The 24611-nt window shown below is 45.7% G+C and overlaps 1 protein-coding gene and 1 long non-coding RNA gene across 5 annotated transcripts in view; one reads left to right on the top strand and one right to left on the bottom strand.

The window, feature by feature from the left end:
- The window catches only part of FHL2 (four and a half LIM domains 2), a 67681-nt gene that overhangs the window by 40064 nt on the left and 3006 nt on the right, over positions 1-24611 (bottom strand). The window lies entirely within an intron of this gene.
- LOC140643043 (uncharacterized) overlaps positions 350-24611 on the top strand; it is a 42132-nt gene continuing 17870 nt past the window's right edge. For all 3 annotated transcript variants that reach the window (XR_012039428.1, XR_012039430.1, XR_012039429.1), the window contains exons 1-3: positions 350-5698; positions 15638-15697; positions 17263-17489. This is a non-coding gene — a long non-coding RNA (uncharacterized lncRNA). The remainder of the gene's footprint in view (positions 5699-15637; positions 15698-17262; positions 17490-24611) is intronic.

The following is a 24611-nucleotide window of genomic DNA, read 5'->3' as shown; positions in this document are numbered from 1 at the left end:
CCTTCTTGTAGGCACCCAAACATTGCCTGTTAAGACTTTCAAGGAAGGGATGCCTGGGTGGCTCAGTGGCTGAGCGTCAGCCTTTGGCTCAGGTCATGATCCCGGGTCCTGGGATCGAGTCCCACATCAGGCCCCCCACAGGGAGCCTGCTTAGCCCTCTGCCTGTGTTTCTGCCTCTCTCTCTGTGTCTCTCATGAATAAATAAATAAAATCTAAAAAAAAAAAGGATTTCAGGGAAAGCCCAGCGCTTCAGAAGAGGCAAACTCTTTTCCCTTCCCTCCCACCCTGCCATGCTCTGGTTAGGGGGGAGCTTGGCTCTTCCTTAAGACTGAGGTTTCCGTATCCCATTTCTTTGTTCTCTCTTTTTTGCAAACTGATTTAATAGATGCAAGTAGTCAGTGTTCAAAACCTCAAAACATGTCTGACTTCAGGCCAAATCCACAAACAACTCCATGATTTTCTGAGTTTGCTATCATTGGTTAAAGCTGATTCATAGCATTTCATACAAGTTTCCACTGTGGCTTTGATAAGTCATTTAAGAAAGATCCTATTCGGCAGCCTAATGGCCAATAAAATGAAACCATTCACACTACGGTTCATTTCTGTCAGGCTCAGAGGGCAGTTGGGGATCAGGAAATGTTGCTGGACTGTTTCAGATGAAAACTATTTCTAATGTGGCCCTGGAAACGCTTGCTTCTTATTTGAGATCTTTTTTGTCTCTGATTTCAGCCCTTTTCTGCAATAACTGAAGCACTTCTCTGCTGTTTTATTCTTTTTTCCTCTATCCATTCTTCCAAAACACGTGTAAAAGAAGTGTAAATGCCCAAGGTCCGCGCAAACGTAGCAAAATCCCATTTTGAATGAACCATGTTTGCTTCCCTAAATTCTCTGAAGCGCTTTTCTGGGGGGCCTCTGACAGTTCTTCTGGAGTTCCTGAAATGGGAGCATCTCGTGCCCACTTATTTCTCAGAATGTTGATTTTGGACCACACTGAAGTCACAATTATTCTTTGTGGATTAACTTTATGAGGCAGGGCTGCAACTTTAAAATCCCCTGCCCTGCCCGCTCTCCCTGCCACCAAAGTCCTTTATGTACTATTTCCACTTTGAGCAGGATCATTAGCAAAAAATCCAGTGGTCTAGCTAGGGGGAGCCTGGGCTGCCAGGAAGGGAGGGAAGGACTGGGCTCCAGCCTGGGTGCTCCTGTGGAACTGGAGCTGGATGTGTGCCACCCATGACCTTGGTGTGTCCTCTTAGCCTCTGAAACAAAGGATGACCTCTCTTCTCACCTTAAAGGCTTATTTGAAATTATTTAGTCCTTCTTCAAGTTATTTTTATGGTTAATCACTGAGCATTTTCTAAAACGTCTCTTATCACAGAAATGATTGTGAGCAGCGTGCTGTGTGACTTTTGTGTGACAGAGAGCTGTGTTTTACGTTGCTGGAGGGCTGTCTTCCACCTATTTCAGAGAGTGCTTTAACATTGGGCCTGGGAGTCACGATGGGGCTTTCTGGGACAGCCAGGCTTTGTCCTACATCTTTGCAATGGTCCTTGACTGCTGGAAAACCAGGAAAAGATTTCCTAAAATGTCTGACCTTGGGAGGATCCTGGCAGTTCCTATTTGCCCCCCAAAGAATCTTTTCAGATTCTGGGCCATCCTAACCGCACAAATATTTTTGGATACTTCTGCACAGTTAGAGATGCCGAGGAATGACTCTGAAACAGTTCCAGATTAGTCATCGCCTCCTGCAGGGATGGAGGGGCTCCAGTGGCAAATCATTGTCAGATACCCAAATCCCTCCTTAGCTGTCCTTAAACTCAGTGAATGCCTCTTCCTTTCCCTTCCTTCCTCTCTCCTTCTGTCCCTCTCTCCGGTTCTCTCTCTCCTTCCTTCTTTCTTCCCTCCTGTCCTCGTCCTGTCTTTTCCTACTTTCCTTTCAAAAATCTGAAATTACGCTTTCCTCTGCAGATCCCCTTACCACAGCTGGCTCCCTGACCTTGTTACCATTTGAGGCTTTGTCTCCCACCCTGCCTGTGTGGCCTGCCTATCTCCCTGTATCGTCACCGCTACCTTGAGGTTCCAGGTCAGGCTGAAAGCAGACGAGGGAAAGGCTTGGAGGGTTTCTATTTTGAAGAGGTTTTTTTGAAAGTCATCAAGTCAGGAGAACAGGGGCTTCCCGCCTATGTCAGGAGGTCCTTGAGACCCCTTCCCACCCGGTCTCTTGGTTCCCACCTGCTCCACCTCCACCCCTGGGAAAAGACCGCTTTCTGCTCTCTGTTTTGCCGACAAACTCATGAAACTCGGAGGGACTATCTCCCCTGGAAAGGCGGCATGCGGTACCCATCCATGTTTTTGACCATTCCATACCGTCTCATCTTTCCCTTCTTCATAACAACAAAGGAAAGAGGGTGAGCCCCTATGGGAAGGGATGGACGCATTCATTTTTGTATTCTCTGCAACTCGGGCAGTATTTACTGAATTCAATTCAGGTATCCTGAAAATACTTAAACCAATGCAGGGCTGCCGTAGAAGGGCTCATCTGGGCCTACTTGAACCAAACAAATCAATCCCATTGCTCATTTGGGTAGTTCCATTATCTGAGCTTTGCTTGGGGATCTGACTTTCGAGCACTCGCAGTAAAGCGAAAAGGAGGGCCTGTCCTCTGGGGCAGCGGTGGATGGGAGCCAGGATCTCCCTGCATTCGCTGGAGTGACCCCAGCTGCATCTTCCACGGGGACTGTGAGCCCCTGAAATCAGGCTGTGGGGGGTCAACATGTGGACGCTCTTGTGATGGTCCTTCTGCCTCCAAGTGTCTGGCTCTTCCTGAGGAGGGGGCTGCTTCTCCTGACCTGCCCCTGCCACCTCCTGCCTGGGCCCGACCCAACTGTGAAGAAAGCAGCTCTCTGAGGGATGACCTTAAGTTGGTCATGCACAAGAAAGCACAGCCTTCACTTTCAGCAACCAAATGCAGTGAATCCTTGTCTTAAAACTGTGGTTGGGGCATGCTTGATTGGCTAGGAAGTGCTTTAAGGCCGTCTGTCTATACAAACAGGAATGGACAAAACAAGGGTTCTGTCTCCCAGGGAAATGGGTAATTTCCCAGAATGGGTAACGGTTCTGTCCGCTGCGGCTGAGTCCGCCTGTGGGGCAGGCCGTTTGTCCAAGCAGGTCTAATTGCAGTGGCCTATGTAGTGATAACAGCTCTGCTATAGCTTTCAAGAGGAGCGTCCTCACCCCTGAAGCAGGCTTTTTGATTGGCAGGCTGCAGAAATGAGCCCAAATAGGAGCACCCGGCTCATTGCTTTCTAACCATACTGTCTCATGGAAAAGTCACTCAGAAAGAAAAACTGGTGTGTACTGCCCCCATTGGCTCATATTTTCGAGATATAATCCTTCCCAAAGGTAGACTAGATTTGTAAGCCCCCCTTACTGTTGCCATCCACACTCCCAGAGACAAGTATTTGTCGGATTTCCAAGTCCTGTGGTCCTAACTTTGACTTGCACATCACCGGGCAGTAGGATTGGACACCTCCCAGTCGAGGTGGGACCAGCATCCTGTACGTGCAGAATCACGGCTTCCACTTGTGAGAAGTAGCCTTTCACACGGCCAGTTGGGCTTGCCGTGAGGGCTCCTTTACTTTGGACAGGTGTCTCTTGCTCCCTTGCAAGGGGCATGCGTAGGCAGAGGGAGGACTGAGTCTCCTTGCCTGGGCACAACTAATCGGGCTGATAGTGAATGTAAACTTGACATCCCTGACTCTGGAATGCAAAGTTCAGGGAAGCTATCATTCATTATCATTCTTACAACAAATGTTTTCTTTCCTTCTTTTTTCTTTTCTTTTCTTTTTTTTTTGACTGCTGATACAGTGGCACTTTTTCATGTAGGAAAGAGGTGGATGTGAATTTAGATGTAGTCTTTGGAAGACTCATTTCTTCTGTCTCAGACTCTAGCGGGAGTCGTGTGGGTGGCAGGGGAACAGAGCACTGGTGCAGGGGAGGCAGGGGGAGCCTGTGGCAGCCCCCAGTAATGCAGGGCACCTCCCCGAGGGCCACAGAGGCAGCGAGAGGTGGTGGCAGGGAGGGCAGAGGAAGACTGTGGCTCAAAAGAAGACAATGTCTCTGCGACAAAGCTTTGGGGCAGAGAGAAGGGGCCCCAGAGGCCTGCTGGGAAGAACCATCCCTATGAGAACAAAGGGACACTGTCTGTAAGAAAACAGAGACATGAGGAAGAGAAGAAGAAAAAGATGGTAAAGCAGGCTTCCTTCCACCTGGGAAATAGGTAAGGGGCCTGTACCTGGCTACTATTCCCTGGAAGTTGGGAATGGTTTCAGAGGAAGAAGCTAGAGTTACCCCATGACCTAGCTGCACACTTAGCTTCAGCTGTTCCAAGTGAGGCCACAGCAGTATAAGCCCAGCAAGTGAGCAAACCTGGGAAGGGAGAGGGCATTTATCAGCTCCTTAGGTCAGCTCCTGAGGTAGTGGTAAATCGCACATTTTGTTCAAGAGTTGTTCAAGTGATTGTGTGACCAGCAGAAGTCACCATTCGGTCTGCCACTATTTATGATGCGCAGTAGATAATGCGATGCTGTTGTTCAAATGCCTATCGAGCCTCCTGGTCCCAGAGAGAGGAGGCAGAGGGGGATGCCAGAGTCACCCTGGAGCTGCCTCTGGTCCCTGGTGGACTCCTCTGGTGTCCCAGAGCTGCCTGGTGAGTCAGTCTGGAAAAGCACATGGCTGCACTTTTCCATGGGAGCAGGTAACAAAGCTACAGCTGGGCAGGAGCCTCCTGGGCAGAACAAGCCGACTCCTGCCTCATTCCTTGGCTTAAGGCCAAGTTAACCAGACTGAGGGACATTCCAGAGGATGAGGAATACCAGGATCCCCGGCCTGGCTACCAGGCTGTGGTGGGGACCCCGGGATGACCACGTGCACCCCGGTGGAGCTGGGAGCCGCGTGTGATTCGGGTGGCAGAGCCCACCAAGAGCTCACACCAAGGTTAGGACACAGGAAAGCGGGAGGGCAGTGGAAGAGCTTTGTCTCCCAGGCAGAAGCAGCTCGCCAGCTAGAAGGAGACCTGAGGGGTTTTAAATCCAGCAAAAACTCCACCTTCTAGAAGCCCGCCTGTCCACCTCCTTTCATGGTCCTGACGATAATGGGGCATGTGCCTTGATGAGAAAAATAACCCCAACTAGGCCTGGGGCCACACAGCCTAAGTGAGTGTGTAGGGCTAGTCCATCAACAGCTAGTGCTCTGGATGCTGGGAAGGTGCCTGCCAGCGGATTTATTAGGGCGAGGCCCTTTGCGGTCTATTCTCACTGCCCATCTCCGGGAAATATGTCACATATGACACTGCTAGATGATGTTGGTGTCTACAACCAACATGCTGGGTTGTCTTACTCAGACCAGAAGGATTCCTTGGCACAGATAAGCAGAGGGAAGTTTATGGCACTCAGGTCTTCTTGTAACAGCTTGTGCTTCTGCGATGCTGGCAATTCGAGGGGTCCACGCAGGACAAAGGCCACGCTGAAGCACTCAGGAGTGAGCAGTGAAGTGAATAACGCTGTGGGGTAGAAACCCACCGTGCTCAAAGCCCGGCACAGGACACAGCAGCCACAGCTTCCAGCCCTTGAAGTGACACGATGGAAATATGCCCTGTCCTCTTGGGAAGCGGCGCGCTACCATAGTAAGCCAACCTCAGGTAAGATGTTGCAAGACCACACAAAGAAGATTTTTATTCCAGATTCCATTTCATTTCCAAAATGTCCACCGTTTTGGTCCTGAACCTGTGTCTTGATGAAATCCTCATGAAATTTAAAGCAGGGAGGTCAGTGAGGTGAGCGTCTGGGTGAAAGAATTACAAATGCACCTTCGTGAGCACAGGTGTGCACATTGGCATCATCACCACAGAGGTTCAGACTCATTCATTCTCACTTTGGTCACAGCAACTGACCCCACAATCAAGGCAGACTGCTATACCATCTTATCCCAAACCCGAGATGAGATTAAAGGCCGTCAGCATAATTTCCTGGGACTGTCTGTGGGTTAAAGTCTTAAGATGTAACTTTTATTTTTTTAAGGTTTTCTTTATTTATGGGTTTGTGAGAGAGAGAGATGGAGAAAGAGGAATACCAGGATCCCTGGCCTGGTGACTGGGCTGCGGTGGGGACCCCAGGATGACCACGTGCACCCCGGTGGAGCTGGGAGCTGCATGTGTGTGATTCGGGAGGCAGAGCCCAGAGATGAATTTAAGGATTTTATTTATTTATGAGAGAGAGAGAATGAGAGAGAGATTGCTCATGAGCAAGGGTGGGGAGTGTGTGTGAGAGGGCTAGGAGTGGGGAGGGGCAGAAGGAGAGGGAGAAGCTGGTTCCCCGGAGCAGGGAGCCTGATGTGGGGCTCCATCCCTGGACCCCGAGATCATGATCTGAGCCGAAGGCAGACCCCAAGATCAACTGAGCCACCCAGGCGCCCCTTGAGATGGAACTTTTAAAAATAAAAACATAGGGGTGCCTGGATGGCTCAGTTGGTCTTGGGGTCTGCCTTTGGCTCAGGTCATGATCCTGGGGTCCTGGGACGGAGCCCCGAGTGAGGCCCCCTGATTATTGGGGAGTCTGCTTCTCCCTCTCCTTCTGCCCCTCTCCCATTTGTGCTCTCTCTCATGCTCACGCTCTCAAATAAATACATAAAATCTTTAAAAAAAACTAAAAACATAACTTTAGAAGTATGATCAAAGATCAATGCTGTCTCATTTGCAGCAACTTTTTAAAGAAAACATTTTTTCCCCTCAATTCTTTTCAAGCACATCTTAATGGCCCCTGTCTCTCACTCATGGTTTTAGTTAGAATCTTTTTTTGCCAGCTCACCCAGCATCCTAATTTTTGAAACAGAGAATTCGTGCACGGCCCTGGAACATGGGCTTATTTTGACATTAAAAGCTCACGATGTCGACCCCAGAGCCATCAGGTTGGGGAGGGTAAGTGCAAGGAAACCACTGGGCAGGAAGTTGCTGTTTGCTGTGTGATTCACCCTCACGATGCTGCCAGCATGAATCAAGCTTGGCCTCTCCCTCCCAAACCTTAAAGTCCAGTGTGACTGAAAGGGAGGGTGCCAGCTTGGTTGAGATGAGAGTCCGATAAGAGCTGGTCTGAGTTAAGATAAGGAAAGTATATCCCAATTCTGGGTAAGTATCCAAAGGGATTGAAAACCACGTCACGAAGGAATGTGTGCACATGCATGTTCACAGCAGCGTTGTTCATAACCGCCAAAATGTGGAAGCAGCCCGCACGCATGTCTATCAGTGGATGAACAGATAAACAAAATGTGGTGTATGCACAATATGGAATACACAGCCTTAAAAAGAAAAGGGGACATGTCCTACTACACGGATGAACCTTGAAGACATTAAAGTTGCAGGAAATAAGCCAGTCGCAGAAGGCAAATACTAGATAATTTCACCTACCTGAGGTTCTTGGAGTCATTGAATCCATAGAGAAAATAAAAATACAATGGATGTTGCCAGGGCTGGGAGCAGATGGAAGAGGGAATGTGGGGAGTTATTGTTGAATGGGTCCAGGGTTTCAGTTTTACAAGATGAAAATGTTCTGGAGATGTTGCACAACAATGTCAATACACTTAACATTATTGAACTGTACACTTAAAAATCTTTGGGATGGGGGCACCTGGGTGGCTCAGCGGTTGAGTGTCTGCCTTTGGCTCCGGTCGTGATCCGGGGTCCTGGGATCGAGTCCTACATCGGGCTCCCTGCAGGGAGCCTGCTTCTCCCTCTGCCTGTGTCTCTGCCTCTCTCTGTGTCTCTCATGAATGAATAAATATAATCTTTAAAAAAATTGTTGGGATGGTAAAAAAAGAAAGACATAGATATTGTATGTGTAGAAAGTGATGGGAACATAAGAAATGCACTTAGGTATGTGATGGTTAATTTCAGGTTGACTGGGCCACTGGGTGCCCACCCAGTTGGTCAGACGTTATTCTGGGCATTTTTGTAACGGTGTTTCTGAATGAGATTGACATGTGAGTCAGTAGATTGAGTAAAGCAGATTGTCATCCCTGATGGGATGGGCCCCATTCAATCGGTTGAAGGCCTCCAGAGGACAGAAAGGCTGACTCTCTGCAGAATAAGAGAGATTTTTTTCTGCCTCCTTACCTTCAGGCTAGGATGTCAGGGTTTTTTTCCCTGCTTTAGGACTCAGACTGACACATTGGCTCTCCTAAGTGTCTGGCTTGCCTGCTCACCCTACAGAACTTGGGATTTTTCAGTCTGCATAATCTGATTTGGTTTCTCTGTAGAACCCAGTCTGGTACAGGGTCTTAGGAAGATTCCTGGAAGGGAAGTTCAACAGACCCGAGCTTTGTCAGAAAGCTCAATTGTACAGCACAAATGGGACACAGAGGCCCGTGTGACACGTCGAGGTCTATGTCAAGGTAGTTCGGTGTTACTAGAGCCCAGGATGAGGCTGAGAGGAGGTGGGGCCAGCCCACAGAGAGACTTCTGTGCTATGCCGAGGGACTTTATCCTATAGGCCGGCACTTCCCACCCAGGTCTGCAGACAGAGGTGTGTAGGAGGTACCTCCCACAAGACACACACAAGCCAGCTCTCAAATTAAAGCCAGATAGGGCTAGGAATTCCCCAGCTGAACAGGTTCCTTTACTGCAAGACTTTTTCGAGGCTTTAATGAGCTGATGTGTAGCATGAATCTTCAAGAGACCACACTATGTTTTAACACAGACTCCCTCCCCCTGTCTAATTCTGATACCTATTGGGATGGTAAAGAAAGCCAGTTTCCACAGAGTGCTGCAGAGACCTGGAAGTCACTGAAGGGTTTAAGTGGGAAACTGACCTGGCCAGTTCATTGATTTTGGTAGATAAATTTGGCTGAAGTAGGGACGCCTGGGTGGCTCAGTGGTTGAGCATCTGCCTTCCGCTCAGGTCGTGATCCCAGGGTCCAGGATCAAATCCCGCATCGAGTTCCCTGCAGGGAGCCTGCTTCTCCCTTTGCCTGTGTCTTTACCTCTCTCTGTGTCGCTCATGAATAAATAAATCGAAATCTATACTTCGGTGTATGAAGATGTTGTCAGCTTTCAGCATAGACCCCGTTAGATTCCTTTGGATCCCTCTTGCTGTTTCTGTGTGGACTGCCCTTGGGCTACTAGGGCTTCTTCATTCCTTCTCCTGGTATGTCCTTGGCAACCACTGACTAGTGTGGGAATGTGAAAAGCCCAGCTCCCTTCCTCAGATTGGGTCAAACCCGAGGCAGAGTCTACACTCAGAAGCAACTCTGTGGTGACAGTCAGGCTGAGGCTGGCATTTGCCCTGATACCTTGTCCTTCTGTCCCTTCTTCCCCATCCCTGTCCCATTTTCCCACTTCCTCCCTCACTCTGCTCCTGGGAAATGCAACCTAGGAGGGCAGGCTGTTGTGCTGGTTCTTTAAAAGAAGGCAGGGTGGTAGGAGTAGGAATGGGGAGATGGAATCAGTTTCAAGAATTTTTGTAAAGATGTAAAACAAGTAGAAATTAATATAGAAGATTAGATAGGATGAGCCTATGATGATTTCAGCCTCCTGACTTAGGCAACTATAAGCTACCACCATCTTTAGGAAAATAGAAAAAGTCAAATTTGATGAATTCCTTTTTGACCTATGGAAACTGAAGCACCTGGGGGACAGCCATACCAAGAGTTTTTTCAAACTTGTAAGGACATGAGATTCAAGAAGAAAGGGGAGAACCGGAGATGTGGACAAAAGAACCATGAGTCAAAAGGTCATTTAAAGCAAACAAACAAGCAAAGCAGAATGAGTAAGTCATTCAAGGCTTATGGCTTGTGAGGAGTGGGTTGAAGGTCAAGTTCCCGCAGCCTCTTGGTTTAAGGGGCAGGCAGAGGAAGAAGTCTATAAAGACTGAGAGAGGGTGACAAAGCATGAGAGACTCCTAACTCTGGGAAACCAACAAGGGGTAGTGGAAGGGGAGAGGTGGGCGGGATGGGCTGACTGAGTGACGGGCACTGGGGGGCACTTGAGGGGATGGGCACTGGTTGTTATACTATATGTCGGCAAATCGAACCCCAATAAAAAAATATACGAAAAAAAAGATTGAGAAAGGATCCTAGGGAGGTGGGGCGGGGGGTGGTCCTTGAGAGGATGGGTAGGCTGCACACTGAACTAATTCTAGGAGGAGTGCCGGTAGTGTTGAATAAGCTAGGGACTGCTGGGGTTCCAGCGGATGAGGCCATATGGAAGCTGTTGGTGACTTCAGAAATCCATATCCAGGGGGTAACAGGAAAGCTAGTAAGTTGAGTCAGTGGCCATTGAGGATGTGGAGATGTCAGTGTCAATAAGCCTGATGGAACTAAAGGAAACAACATCAGTGAGTTTCACAGATGAGGAAACTGAGGCCCAGAAGCTAATTAATGTACCCAAAGTCCAAGGTAATGGTGTAGCCAGCCTTCAGATTGGGGGCGTGTTTGACTCAGGCCTGCCTGTCCTCTCACTTCCATCTGGCTGCCTCCCAAGCAAATCATTTGGCCTTTACCAGTTTCTGAACACTGACTGCCTCTCCTTCGAGTCTCTCCTTTTCAACTAGCACAAGAAATACACTCTCAAAAGTGAAAGGCAAAGCCTCTCCATTGTCCCTTCTCTCCAGGCTCTCCCTCTTGCCTCACCCTTTGACAAAAATGGACCGAAATTTTCCAAGATCAAGAAGCATAAAATCTGAATTTTTTTCCTTGTCAGAAGGAAACTTTCCAGTCTTTCTAAAAAATTTCCACTCATTTTATAAAGAAAAGAAGTACACCATGTCTCCCTCGAGCTACTCTAGCAGTTAGCAACTAGCTAAATGCTGTTCACTATAGCTTCTTAAGTGCTCAGTAACCTGTAGCTTATGATTTTCCATGAGACAACTGTAGTTCAAGCGATGTCCTATTACATACCTTATACCTGAAGGCTGCACTGGTATATATTTTTTGTACGTAAAACCAAATGCACAAAGATTTTTAAATTCTATTTATTTAAACTAGAAAAAAAAAAAAAAAACCCAAAGCAATTCACCTATTTCTCTTACTCCCCACCTCTGACAACCACCAGTCTATTCTCTGTATGTATAAACTTGGTATGTATATAATTATAAATATATATATTTAGATGCCACATATAGGAAAGATCATATGGTATTTGTCTTGCTTTGGCTTATTTCACTTAGTATAATGCCCTCAAATTCCATCCATGTTGCTGCAAATGTCCAAATTTCTTTCTTTTCTATAGATACATAATATTCAGTTGTGTATATAAACTGTAGTTTTTTATCCACTCATCCATCGATGGACACTTAGGTTGTTTCCATATTTTGGCTATTGTAAATAATCCTGCAATAAGCACGGGTGTGAATATATCTTTTTGAATTAGTGTTTTTGTTGGCTTCAGATAAATACCCAGAAATAGAATTACTGGATTGTAGGGTAATTCAGTTTTTAATTTTTTGAGGAACTGCCCTACTATTTTCCAGAGTGGTGGCACAGTTTGCATTCCCCTTTCTCCACATCTTCACCAACACTTATTGCTTATCTTTTTCAGAATAGCCATTCTAAAAGGTGTGAGGCATTATCTCACTGTGGGTTTGATTTGCATTTCCCTGATGATTAGTGATGTTGAGCATCTTCTCATGTAAAGATTTAATTTTGACCCCAGAAAGGAGAAAATAGCTTGCAAGTTTGAGATGCTATCCTGTGGGTACAAAATATGCACTGAACCAGCTTCCAGTATATGGTGCATTCTCACCATCAGCCAAAATACCTAGATTTTGGGTGAGGATAAGGGTGGCACATTTCATGATTAGACCTAATATCTGACGAGTGGCTGAATAGGTCACTCAAAATATGCCACTTTGGCATAAGGATTATTTTAAGCCCAAGGCACTTGAAAAACAGCAAGTGCGAGAAGAATGCTCTGATCTGTTTTCTTCCTGAAAGCAGGAGATGCACCCCCTTGTGAAAGGTTTTCTCCCTATGCCAGGAGGAAAGGAACACTCTTCATCACCAGATGGGGAGTCAAGGTGGAGAGAAGTCTATTCAAAGATACTGTGTTACATGCCTCTTATCTCCCTTTAAGCTCCCCATATATTTTGTTACTTTTCCACAATTGCCTCTCTTTGTTCAACCTGGTACAGAGACACAGGCCCAGCATGCTTTTGTGTCTTCATTGTTCTATGGAGGCTCCCACATGCATGTAAGAAACTATGTCCTTTCCTCTGTTGATGTCTTATGTCGACTTCATTCTCAGGCACAGCTGGAGATCCTACAAGGGTAGAGGTAAAGTTTTCTCTCTTGCAGGAGTCACCACCTCGGTTCCTGCTTAGGCACAGGAGATCCCTCACCACTGCTTTTGTGCCCAATATACTTGCCTGCACAGTAAACAAGTGTGAAGAAAGTAGTTTTGGCTTTGCAAACCCTTTGAAAGGGATGCAGGGTGCAGGGATCACATATTGAGAACCACTGAATTAAGCTACTATATGCTGGGCAGTTTTTGTCATAGAGGCGAGAGCAGAATCATTTCATTCATGCAAGTGAATGGTGGGGATGTGTAGCTTGTGTTGTTATGTATTGCTCGTGTCTCATGTCTGTTCTCATTTTTGACTCCGTGACTGGCCAAGGAGGGCTGCTCACGGCTCATCATGGAGATGGTGTTGGGCTAAATGAGCTGACCTTTTCGAATCCCTGGCCTTCTAGTGTGAAAGGTGAGATAGCCAGGCAGGTGAGCACTTGAACGAGCTGCCTGGACCATAGGGTTACATCCCCCCTGACAGAAATCACCTATTTTTTTCCAACTAAAAATAAGCCATAGAGATCCATGGGTTAAGCACCACCAACAAGAAGCAAGAGAGCAATATGATCTGATCATCAAGTAGGTCAGGGTGGCAAGTATCAAGAGAATGGCCCGTAAGACCAGATACCATTATCTGTTCATTTTAGTTAGAATGCACTTTGCAGTTGTGCACTTCCAGGTTTATGGCTATTACTGCAGATAAGGTTTGTGTCGATGTACAGAGCTCTGTGTCTTCTTTAAGGACTCATCCCTCTAAAAGTATATTTACACATGTAGTTCCCTGGTGTACACGTCTCTGGGTATTTTGTTTTTTAGCTGAATGCATGTCTACAAAGCAGGTTGTTCTATACCCGACTTGTGGACCTGCAGAAGGCTACGGAGTCCAACTTCCTGGATGCACACGGTCCGCAGGGGAGAGTATCCGGGGAGGGTGACAGGGGTGCACTGGTTCAGGTTCCCAGAGGAGCATGCCTTACATTCTGAGAGAGATGCCCCCTGAATTCTTTTGCTAGGACCATAGGAACATAGTGCCATGTGTCATGGACTGGGGGTGGGGCTTAAACAACAGAAACTTAGTGTCTCACAATTCTAGAGACTGGAAGTCCAGGATCAAGGTGCTAGCAGGGTGGGGTCCTTCTGAGAGCTCCAAAGGACAATCCGTCCCTTACCTCTCCCCTGACTTCTGGTGCTTTGCTGGCAATCTTTGGTGTTCCTTGGTTTGTAGACACATTGCCTTCATTTCTGTCTTTGTGCTCACGTGACATTCTGTGTGTATGTGTTTGTGTCCAAATATCCCCCCACCCTTTTTTTTTTTTACATAAGGACACCAGTCGTACTCGATTAGGGCCCACCCTTAACTTATCTAATCACGTCTACAACAAATATATTTCTAAACAAGGTCATATTCTAAGGGACAGCAGTTAGGACTTTGACATATGAATTCTGGAGGGACATCCTTCAACTGATAACACCTTCACTAATAATAGGAGCAAATTGTTCATAACTAATAGTAACATGAGAAAGAATTGGAGGCACATGCGCAGAAAGAGGGGTGACTGAGGAGGAGATAGAAGGACAAGGTTTGGAAGAAAGGGGGAAGGCAGGTCTCTCCCAGAGCTACCAAGCCATCCAGCTGCACAGGCTCATCCATACCCAAGTATGGGGCCCTTGGGGCTGGGCAGAGCCAGTGGTGGCCCAGTGGCCTGGTGGCCCTGTGTTCTATGTAGGTCAGACTCATGGGAGAGTTGTGGATTCTGGTTACACCCCATGTGGTCAAGGCTCTCAAGTGGGAATCAGTATAGTCCCTGTCCCAGAGTGATTAGCATGTGACCAGCTTGGAACGATGGCCAGCTTCCCATGAAATGCCTAGGACAGAGTCCTCATAAATTTGATTGGTGCTAGTGATCTGGGGCTTCATGGTGGTGTTCTGCTCCCCAGACTGTAGTTCTGCTCCCCAGAACACCACCATGAGGTGGCCAGCATGCCTGGTCACTGGATGTGGGGTGTAGGGTGAGAATACTCACAGCTACTTCACAGAAAGCCAATGCCTCTGAGCAGTGAGACAAATGTTTCCACTCCTCATTACATGGATACGGTGCTGTTAAATCAAGACATACCCACCATGCAGAAGGCAGGGCTCTCTGCTTGCCTCATGAGTCATAGTCCCTGCCATCAGGGACTCAAACGTGCTAGGATCTACTTTTCCAGATTTGTTTCTTTGATTTAATGGAAAATACATTTCTATTTCCTCACCTCACTATTTTTATATCTGGACCAGAGTTAGGTACTCAATCTTCTTGTTCCCATCAGCTTTTTGCTTCTACCCGAGTCCTGTGGCTGAGTGAGGGTCAGCCAGAGGACCTGCCCCAACACAGAACGACAGTGCGGCTCTTCCCAGCACATGTGCAGGTCCTCCGGCCCCATGCTGGCCCAGCAGTGAGCCAGGCCTGAGAGGAGGATCGAAAAAAGAGGCCATAGTAAGAAATGGCTGTTTTGGTTTAAAGTTGTGCTGGTACACTCATGTTTGTGACTTGTTTGCCTTTTTTTTTTTTTTTCTCCTTTGGGTTTTTCAGACACCTGTGTCACTGTGGGAATAACAAGAAGTCCTCTGAGTTATCACTAATTCCTGGCTTTCCTGAGTTGGTGGCCAAATGGATGTGGAGATGAAGGTCATGTATGGCCACGTGCATAAGGATTGCTGGGGCCCAGTGTAGATGGATAGTTGGTGCTTTTCAGATAAGATAAAGCTACCAAGGGAGGAATACTATGATAGGAACGAGGGGTCATATACAAGCAATTTTTTTTTTATTTATAGTTTCCTCATGGCTTGATTTACTTTTTTATTATAGGACTGTAACTCTAGAGTAGTCATGAATCTACAGACCGAACCACAAGCCACTTAAAAACATCAGGACTATTAAAATACATTTTCTGCCAATTTTTTTTCCCTCTTGATGGATGCAACTTATCTTTGACAATCTCATGCTCCAGATGAAAGAAATCTCAAGGAAATTAAATACAGTCTGCTGTTTGATATTGCCACCAAATTCCATCTTTAGGTTGCTGTGTGTGTCCTCTTTACTTGATCGACTGATGGATTGATTGAGAAAACAATTGTCTGGATCAGTTAGACTATGGGTGGCCAGGGGCAAGATACCAAAACTGTTGCCAAAGAACTCTTTTTCATTCTGATTTTTCTCACTCCATAGATAGCCATGTCTCCCAGACAACTAGAAACCAGAATAAAAGTTTCATCAGCAATGTCAGAGCACTAATTTTTTTTACTCTCTCTGCCTTTTCCTGCAGCCTGGATGACACCAGAAACCAGCAGAGTCCCCCTGAAGGCTGCCCCAAATTGGGGACAAGGTGAGGTTTTGCACTGGGCCAGACTCATGCAGCCACATCAAGTGGTCCTGAGAGCTCTCTTCCCCTTCTCTCTCTGATCTCTGCCAACAGAGGAATGAGGACTCTTCTGTATTTTACCACTTCCAGTGGTGCCCAGGTGTTAAGAATGGCCAACAGAGCAACATGACTCCAACGAAGGCCAGGGGCAGCTTTTGAATAATGGGAAAGTGGAACCTGACTTTCAGTTATTTAGAAGCCACTGGAAGATTTCCAAAGCCACTGGAAGATTTCCAAAGATTTCCAATAGCCTTTTTCCTAATATAATTATCTGCATTTTAGAGGAGAGGAGATTGCCGTACAAAGAGAGGAAGTACTTGCTTCAGACCTCAGAGGAATCCACTCTGTTTCTATAGCAAGAAGACTGGTAACCAGCGGCCTGTCCCTCTATCTGCTCCCTCCTTGGCAGTCTCATGGCCACACCATTTTATCCTTGGGCCTGCCTTTGCATAGGGATGCTAGGTGCTCCGGGCTCTTGGAAGTTGACATTCTCCACTCCCTTAAGGAAGAGGAAAGGAAAACATTCCCAGTTTTCTGAAAGGCAACATGTTTTCTGTCTTGGCCACTTACCATCATCCCCACCCAAAAGAGTCAGTATTCATTTGTGATGTACTAAAGCAACCGCATCGTGGTTACCTTAACCAAGAGACAGAGTTCCAGGATTCAAGTTACAAGTAACTGAAGACAGAATGACAAACACATGCTAAAGCATGGAAACAGCAGGTCTATTAAAATACCTTTGCAACTTGCTTTATCTCCCCTTGCAGACATCCTGCCTAGAGTGGCTCCCCTCTGCTCTGCACCAACATCCCCTTTTCCCCCTTTCCCTAGGCAGAGTCATGAAAGGCAGCCTTTGATGTGGGGGTAACTACTTAAACACCCCCAGCATGTCTGCCAAATTATAGGACTAGGCTGGAAGCCCAGTGCTTGCTGCAGAGACCCTGAAACAATGCAGAAGGGGCCAGGTCCTCAGGCTGTGATATCTTTTCCATATTCTGTGGCACAGAAGGGAGGTGGATTAGACCACACTACATGAATAATCTGCTCCTCCTCAGCGAGGAGTCTGATAACGGGGTTCGATCTCAAAGCCTTGAGATCATGACCTGAGCCAAAATTAAGAGACAGATGCTTAACCGACTGAGCCACCCAGGCGCCCCTCATTTTTCTTTTATTTTTCACAATGATTCGCATTTGTACAACTGATCTAGTAGGAAACCATTTCATTGTTTCTAGCCTAAGGGATCAAGTAGCTCTATCTGCAGAGAGAGAAAGACGTTTGAGGGGCTTGTAGGAGGAAGTGAAGTGCCCTGGGCACTGTTAGGATTTAGGAGAAAGGAGAAAGGAAATCTGCAAATATGGTTTACGGCGGTGAATCTCTAAGAGTTTGGTAGCAACCCACACTAGGAAGTGCATTTTTAAGTCATAACCACATCACAGTGCCCCATGCACAGTGCTGACAAAATATGTCATGAAATAATTCTTATCCTTACCGTGTGTGATGCATTTTGTTCCTTTTCTTTCTTTTTTAGAAAATCTAAGTCAACGTTATTTTATTGTTAGAAATACACAAGGCACAATCCACTACACAGGTCTCGTGGCTCACTATGAAATTATGAGACGGACCCCTCATTTGAACAACTTGCATTTGGGGCAGACTCAGGCGAGGGAGAATTTCTTGTGAACTCATGGCTCCTGTGTGAACTTGTGGAGTGACAACAGAGAAGATAGGCACCTGATTTAAGAAAACATCACAAAGGTAAGTTGAACTTGAGGTGAGGCCTGCAGCTTTCAAGTGTCAACCATCTCTTAGAAAAGGAAACACGAGTGGCTTTAACTTGGTGGCCAGTGTATAAGCATCACATCCTAGTACCTTATAAGAAATCCTGGGGCGCCTGAGTGGCTCAGTGGGTTAGGCTTCTGCCTTCGGCTCAGGCCGCGAGTTCAGAGTCCTGGGATTGAGCCCAACATCGGGCTCCCTGCTCAGCAGGAAGCCTGCTTCTCCCTCTCTACCCCTGCTTCTCTCTCACTATCTCTTCCTCTCTCTCTGTGCCTCAAATGAATAAATAAAATCTTTTAAAAAAAGAAGAAGAAAAAGAAATCCTGCTTTGAAGTTTCTTATCTTTCTGGAGAAAGGAGTAAAATTGTCTGAGGTTGCAGGAAGCTTATCTGCATCGAATAATCCTTCTAGATGGTGATGTTTCCAGCAAAGGCACCTCCACCATGGTATCTGTGATTAAAGCTTGGTTCTCAGGGGCTAGATCTGCCTATTATGCCTGTTGACCTGAAGTACTTAGTAAAAGCACTCTCTTTCCCTTTCAGAGTGCCCCAGTGTGGACCGTAAATTCTGTGGTAACCTTAAAATGGGTAATTAAGGAAAGTAGGTCTATAGCACACAGTCTATATTATTATTATTATTGCTTTGTTGCAAAAACATGAGCCCATGTGTTTATTCATCTCTAATTTCTAACCTATGATGTAGACTTTAAGGTAAGTCGGAATGATGCATATGGGTACCTACTTCTAAAATTCAAGGGCATGGCAGGTCATGCAGAAGCATGCTTGTAGCTTTTTCCTCAGTCCTGCACACCCGGAGGCACTGAGCCCTGTCTACCATGGCTCCTGAGGTGTCCTCAAGGGGAAGGAGGGAACGTGTGTATATTTAGGGACAGCCCCGTGCCACTCGAGGTGAGGTCTGGACATAGTTCAACCACCACAGATTTGGGGGTCAGGGCCTTCAGAGCTATGGATGCCTCATCTTCCCCAACCTGCGATCCATCCCCTACTTCTGGTCTCCCGCAATGCTGCTGCTTCTGTACCCATGTGAGGCTTCTGCCTGTGCCCTTGCCTCCCTGCTGGAGTAGGGCTCTGTCCTGAACTATCTCATCTGCTGGGTCATGGAACTGCCTCCCAGCTCCTTCCAGACCCAGAGAGGTTGAAACCATCATAGGCCACCAGCACAATTTGGGGACCTGCCCATCATCCCATTGTGTGGCTGACACGTGATCTCACTGAGTCAGTCCCTTTGCTCCTGGTGCCTGAGATTGCTCTGCTGCTGGCTGACATTTCTACAGTCCTTGTAGTTGAGACCTGGCCCACCTCCCTTCCTGTCCTAGGTCACCCTTGTCACAGGGCCATGTGTGCCCCACTGGAGCAGCACCCTGAGCTAGGTCACCCCAGGCTGGCCAAGCACCCCTGGGGCATCAATAGGCTCTTCATCACCTGCTGTCTTACCGTGGGGTGTCCTGGCTCCAGGTCTGCCCTGGACTGCCTGGACCCTTCACCCCTGTGGGAGGGGCACCCTGACTCCAAGCAGGGCTTTCATTTCCACTTTGCAACCTACTTTTATTGAATGTTTGTGGTTTCTTGAAAGCCAATAATATGTTTGAGGAGGGGGTGAGACTGATTATTGTAAAGATAAAATGACTTTTATAGTTAACTGTGGATCTTTGGCATCCTATGTTACGGGAGAACAGGGTAGAAGGCTGCACCGTGAACCTTCTTGTTTAATGTCCTATACAAAACCTGAATCTGGGCCCCAAGCTTTCAATTTTCCCTTCATTACAGCAAAGGAGAAAGATTTGCTACCTGCCGATGGCCTTGCTGTGTACTACAGAGGTGTAGTGGTCAGGAAGTCAGCTGGGACTCTGATCTCAAATCTGCCTCTTTGTAACTGCTAGGTGGACTCAAAGCTGTTCATGTCCTAATGTCCAGGATGTGATTAAGTTTAGGGTTTTGAGATGAAGAGATTATCCTGGCTTATCCAGGTGGGCTCAATGTAATCATAAGGGTCCTCATAAGGGGAAGAAGATGCAAGAGAGTCAGAATCAAAGAGAGATTGAAGATGTTACAATTTTGGGTTTGAAGGTGGAGCAAAGCACCATGAGCCGACGGACATAGGAGGCCTCCAGAAGCTGGCAGAGGCCAAGGAACAGATTCCTCCCCTCAGGCCTCCAGAAGGAATACAGCCCTGCACAACCCCAGATTTTAGCCCAGTGAGACCCATGTCAGACACTTGACCTCCAGAACTGTGAGATCATAAATTTGTGTTGCTTTCAGACAATAAACTTATTTGTTACAGCAGCGAGGAGAAACTCATACATTGATTGACTCTATCTCCTCTGCTAAGGCACTTTTCTGGAGTTCAATTTGTTTCATCCTCTGTAAACTGGGGTAATATTAGTGCCTACACCACGTTAGCTGTTGTGAAGACAGGACAACATTAGGCAAGTCAAATGCACAGTCTGCTTCCCGGCACATGATGAGTGCTCAATTAATGATTACTCTTACTATTCTTATTGCCTTGTTCAATCCTTACAAGTACTTTAAGAAGTTACTGCTATTAGCCCCATTTTACAGGTGGGGTCCTGGGAAGTTGCAATCTTGCCTCAGTTCCTTGTAAGTGGCAGAGTGACAATCCAAGCACAGGCAGCCCAGATCCCCAGTGCCCACTCTCCTCCCTTAACAAACTGCAGGTGTACTGGGAGTTTTTGTTTTGTGTCCTTGCAAAAACACAGAACACTGGACTGAGACCCCAACATGAGCACTTTGCAATGGCTGATGACATGTGAATTACAGTGAAAGAGTTTCTGAGAATTCAAATCAAGTACTTAAAAATGGGTTATCCTCCAACACATACTTACATGGTGCCTACTACCCATCACTTACAGTTGCAGGTGATGGGGATACCTCAGTGAACAAAACAGAGAGCCTCTGCTTTAATTGGAGCTCACATGTTATTAGGGGAGAGACAGACACCACTATACATGGCACTTTATGGGTGTGTATATGTATGAGATGATAAGTCTTAAAAAATATCAGAGTAAGGAGTAAATCAGGGCAAGGAGCTAGAGAGCGGCAGACATTGTAATTTTAGATGGGATGTTCAAGGGCGGTGCTAGAATTGGTGGGAAGGAGGTATGTGATTTTCTTAGAGGAGAGCCTGATCACTTGGTGGCACCAGTAAGTGCAAAGGCCCTGGGGCAGGGCAGCTGCTTGGCACAGTTGGGGAAAGGCAGTGTAACTGGAGCATCCTCATTGGAGGGGAGAGAGGGAGGAGATGAGGTCAGATTTCAGGGCCTGGATCATGTCAGGCTCTGTAGGTTATGTGGCGTTAGGATTTTATTTTGATTTGCCATTGGAGGGTTTTGAGCAGGCAAGACACATGGTCTAATTTAAGTTACAAAAAAAAAGATAATACAAGTTTTAAAAAGAGACTTGTGGTTCAATGAGCTCATGTTGGCCTCGGGAGCTGCCTTAGCTGCCCCTGCCTGAGGCTGGCGGAGGTTTGCAGACGCTTCCCAGGAAACAGTGAAGTGCCCTGTACGAAAGTAGAAGCAGCCCAGGGCAGGGTGCCAGGGTCCTGCCAGAGCTAATTCAGAGCGGACTGGAGGATTGGCTACTGTGGCTTCTTAATAATGGTGTCTGAAGGGTTTATCAGTACTTCTAGCCAAATTTCATTATTTAAATGATGTTGAACATGCCACTGAATTTCCAAACCTTCTGGCCTATTGAGAATTCTATTTTACATAGAAGATCCTCAGTCTGCCCTTCTCACTGCCCCGAGTTTTTCCATCTGAGAGTAGACGTGGCGTTGTGGTTGTGAACATTTCTCCCCTCTCTTGGAAGATTGCCAGGCTGGTGAGTTTGAGTGACGATGCATTTGCAACTGTTCATTGAATTTTTACACTTTCAATTTGCAGGACTAGAGAGAAGGGCGCCTCAACAGGAGTCTGTCTTAGGCACTTTCAAAATCTCTTGGTTTCCTTGACATTGTGTGCACATCACTCTTTTTTCACAGACTCCCACTGGAAAGTCTTGTTGACCTGTCTTGATGTAGGAATTGGAAGCGAATAATATTTGTTTCATTACACAGTGTAATTAAAGTCAGGGCTCTGAAATAAGGAGACTGTTCTCTCTTGCCTGCTGTTTTGTTCACTAAATTATATTTAAGGAAAACAGAATTGTTGTTGTTGTTTCCTAATAAATTAATCAAGAGATTCTGAACAAAGCTAGAGAGATTTTGAAGAAGGAACCTCATGTCTAGGATTTATTCAGCATCTCCAACTCTCTTCCTCTTCCCTTAACACACACCTCCCAAACTTACATGCACGCGCGTGAACACACACACACACACACACACACACACACACCACGCTGACTGTGGGGAATAAGAACTTCCGAGTCAAAAATTTACTCCTTAAGGATATATTACCATCAAATATTAGTGTTTATTGCCAATGAAACTCCCATTTAAAAAGTAATTATTACAATAATTAATTATGCCCCTATGCCACATATCAAGGATAGAAAAGGACTATTAAACCTGTTTCCAAGCCAGTATCACAGAAGGGAAAAGTACTATCAACAGGGAAAACTTCTGGCTCTTTCCTAAGCATCTTAACACTTCTTATGCCTGAATTAAACACACCAGTTCAGTCCAGGAAATATTTACTAGGCAGCTGCCGTGTGCAAGGCACCATGCTTATGTTCAGGGTATGATCAAGAAGGTTACCACTTTGCCCGTGCTCTTGAGAAGGTGCTGGAAGTAAGGGAAGAGTTTTAAAAAGAAAAATAAAGGGTAAGTGGGAAGCAATCACTTTTATTTTTCAAAAGGATTTTATTTATTTATTTGAGAGAAAGAGAGAGCAAGAGAGAGAGAGCGCAGCAGCAGAGGAAGCAGCAGAGTCCCCGCTGAGCAGGGAGCTTGTTGTGGGACTTGATCCCAGGACCCTGGGATCATGACCTGAGCTGAAGGCAGACGCCTTGTAACTGAGCCACTCAGGCACCCCTTTTACTCTCATTTTTAAGATGAGGTTCTTTCTCAATGGTGGAGACTTTTCCAGCAATCTCTGATCAGATTCCTGGCAGCCCTGGCCCCATCCTGCCTGGGTTCGGCTTCCCCATCTGCTGGTTCTGAGCACTTCGCTTCTCAGCACCTGGCTGTCCTTATCTATAAGCCAGGAAACCAGGAGCACTCCTTAAAGAGCTGCTACATGGATCACAAGAGCGTGTGCATGTGTATGCACGTGTGCACACACGAGTAGTATTCACTACAGTGCTGGCCCAGGCAAGTGCTCAGACATCAGCTACTGTGACCTCTCTGGCCCAGAGTTTCATTCAAAGAAGAAATTCCATTTAATTCCAAATGGAATTAAAATTCCATTCTAAATTTGGAATTGAAATTAGTCCCAATTCAGATTCTTTACAGAGGTTTGTTTTTCCTTTTTTTTTTTTTTACTTTGGAGAGCCAGGACACCTCTTCATTTCCTCTTACAAAATGTGGGCTTATAGGAATGTTCAAAGAGAACAAAGAGCAGCATTGTCCCTAGATTATTACTGCTACCCCTCCCTGCCCGATGCATACACATTTAGCTCATCTCGTACCCGTAGGACACACCTTCAGTCTGCGGTTGAATCCCATTTGCTCCCATCCCTGTATCGTTCACATTCTTCCCCACCTGTCTGTGCTTTCATAATTCCTTACTTCCTTTCAGCTCCATACCTTTGTCGGTGTAAACTTTACCCATCCATGTCTTTCCTACAGGAATATCGCCCACCATTCCTACAGGATGCATGCGTGCCATTCAAACACACTATTCATTGCATATGGCCTGAAGATTGCTTTTTTTATGATTCTAATGCCAACCAGAAGGTCCTTGAAGCCAGGCCAGTTTGAACTTGGTTGAACCTTCTGCAGGGGATAACACTGTTCTAAGTCAGTTTCCTTACCTGAAAATAATAATAATAATAATAATAAATAATAATAATGCCTGTAGGGTGGCTGGGAATGTTATATGAACTAATACTAGTTCCCAGACAAAGTGCTCAGTCAATAAATTATAGCAATTGTTTTTTAAAAAGCTGACCCTAGTGGCTGTTTATTTATAGTTTTTGTAATAAGCAGCAGTAATTAAAGTGCTTTATTTTTGCATGGATTTTGCAATTTAAAAAAAAAAATCCCATGATTAGTATCCGTGTAGGAATTTAGCAAGCTATTTAAAATGTAGAGAAAATATAAAATTACAAATAATCTTACAAGAAACAATAACTTTGTATATTTTAGTATATTTTTTCAGGATGTATATTACACAGTTAAGAGCATATATTATACATATAGGTTTGTGTTTAAAAATTAAAAATTCTTTGCAAATTTTATTTTCAATTATTGTATATATTTAATACAATGGCTGTATCACAATTTTTTTAACCAAACTGTATTCGAGCAGTTGCACTAATCATTTTAATGGATACATATATGTTGTCATATAGCCCTGTCTGCTTTCATACTATCCACTTTGTTTTACTACAAGGGATATGAATTAGAAGTAGAATAATCAACATCATGGATTTTTCTTTTTTTGTGTTCATGCTAAACCATAGACTGACATCTTGAAATTAGTCTGAGACCAGGCAGAAAGTGCTCTGGTGCCTCTTGCTTCACATTAAAATAATCAGTTCCTCCTGCCTCTTCATACACCCCTACCCCCCTTCCTGCTGATTAGATGGGTCCCAGGCAGGGAAAGAAGGCTCACTTACTAAAGACCAAAACGAAATTCTCACTTTCCCCTTAAAATCTAATTATACATGCCTTCTTAGTGAAACCCGTGGAGTGTATTTTATGAGTCTTTGGCTTGGTATGGTTTGCTTTCAGTGTAACTTTTCAGTATTTCCTTTTTACTGTAAAAGTATTCTGTTAAAATGAATTTTTATTCCTCTTCTCTGTATCCAAAATTTATCTTTTAAATTCAACAAAGCCCCAAACTATAAAAACGTACTCAAAGTTAAAATTGATCTTTGCAAGCTTACACTTAAGATAATTAATGATATTTATGAAATACATCTGTCAAATATCAAATTGCTCAGAACTTATGTTAGTTCC

This window comes from Canis lupus, chromosome 11 (genome assembly GCF_048164855.1).
Source record: "Canis lupus baileyi chromosome 11, mCanLup2.hap1, whole genome shotgun sequence".
NCBI lineage: Eukaryota > Metazoa > Chordata > Mammalia > Carnivora > Canidae > Canis > Canis lupus.
Note: the sequence above shows the minus strand (reverse complement) of the source record. Positions and strands in the feature narration are given on the sequence as shown.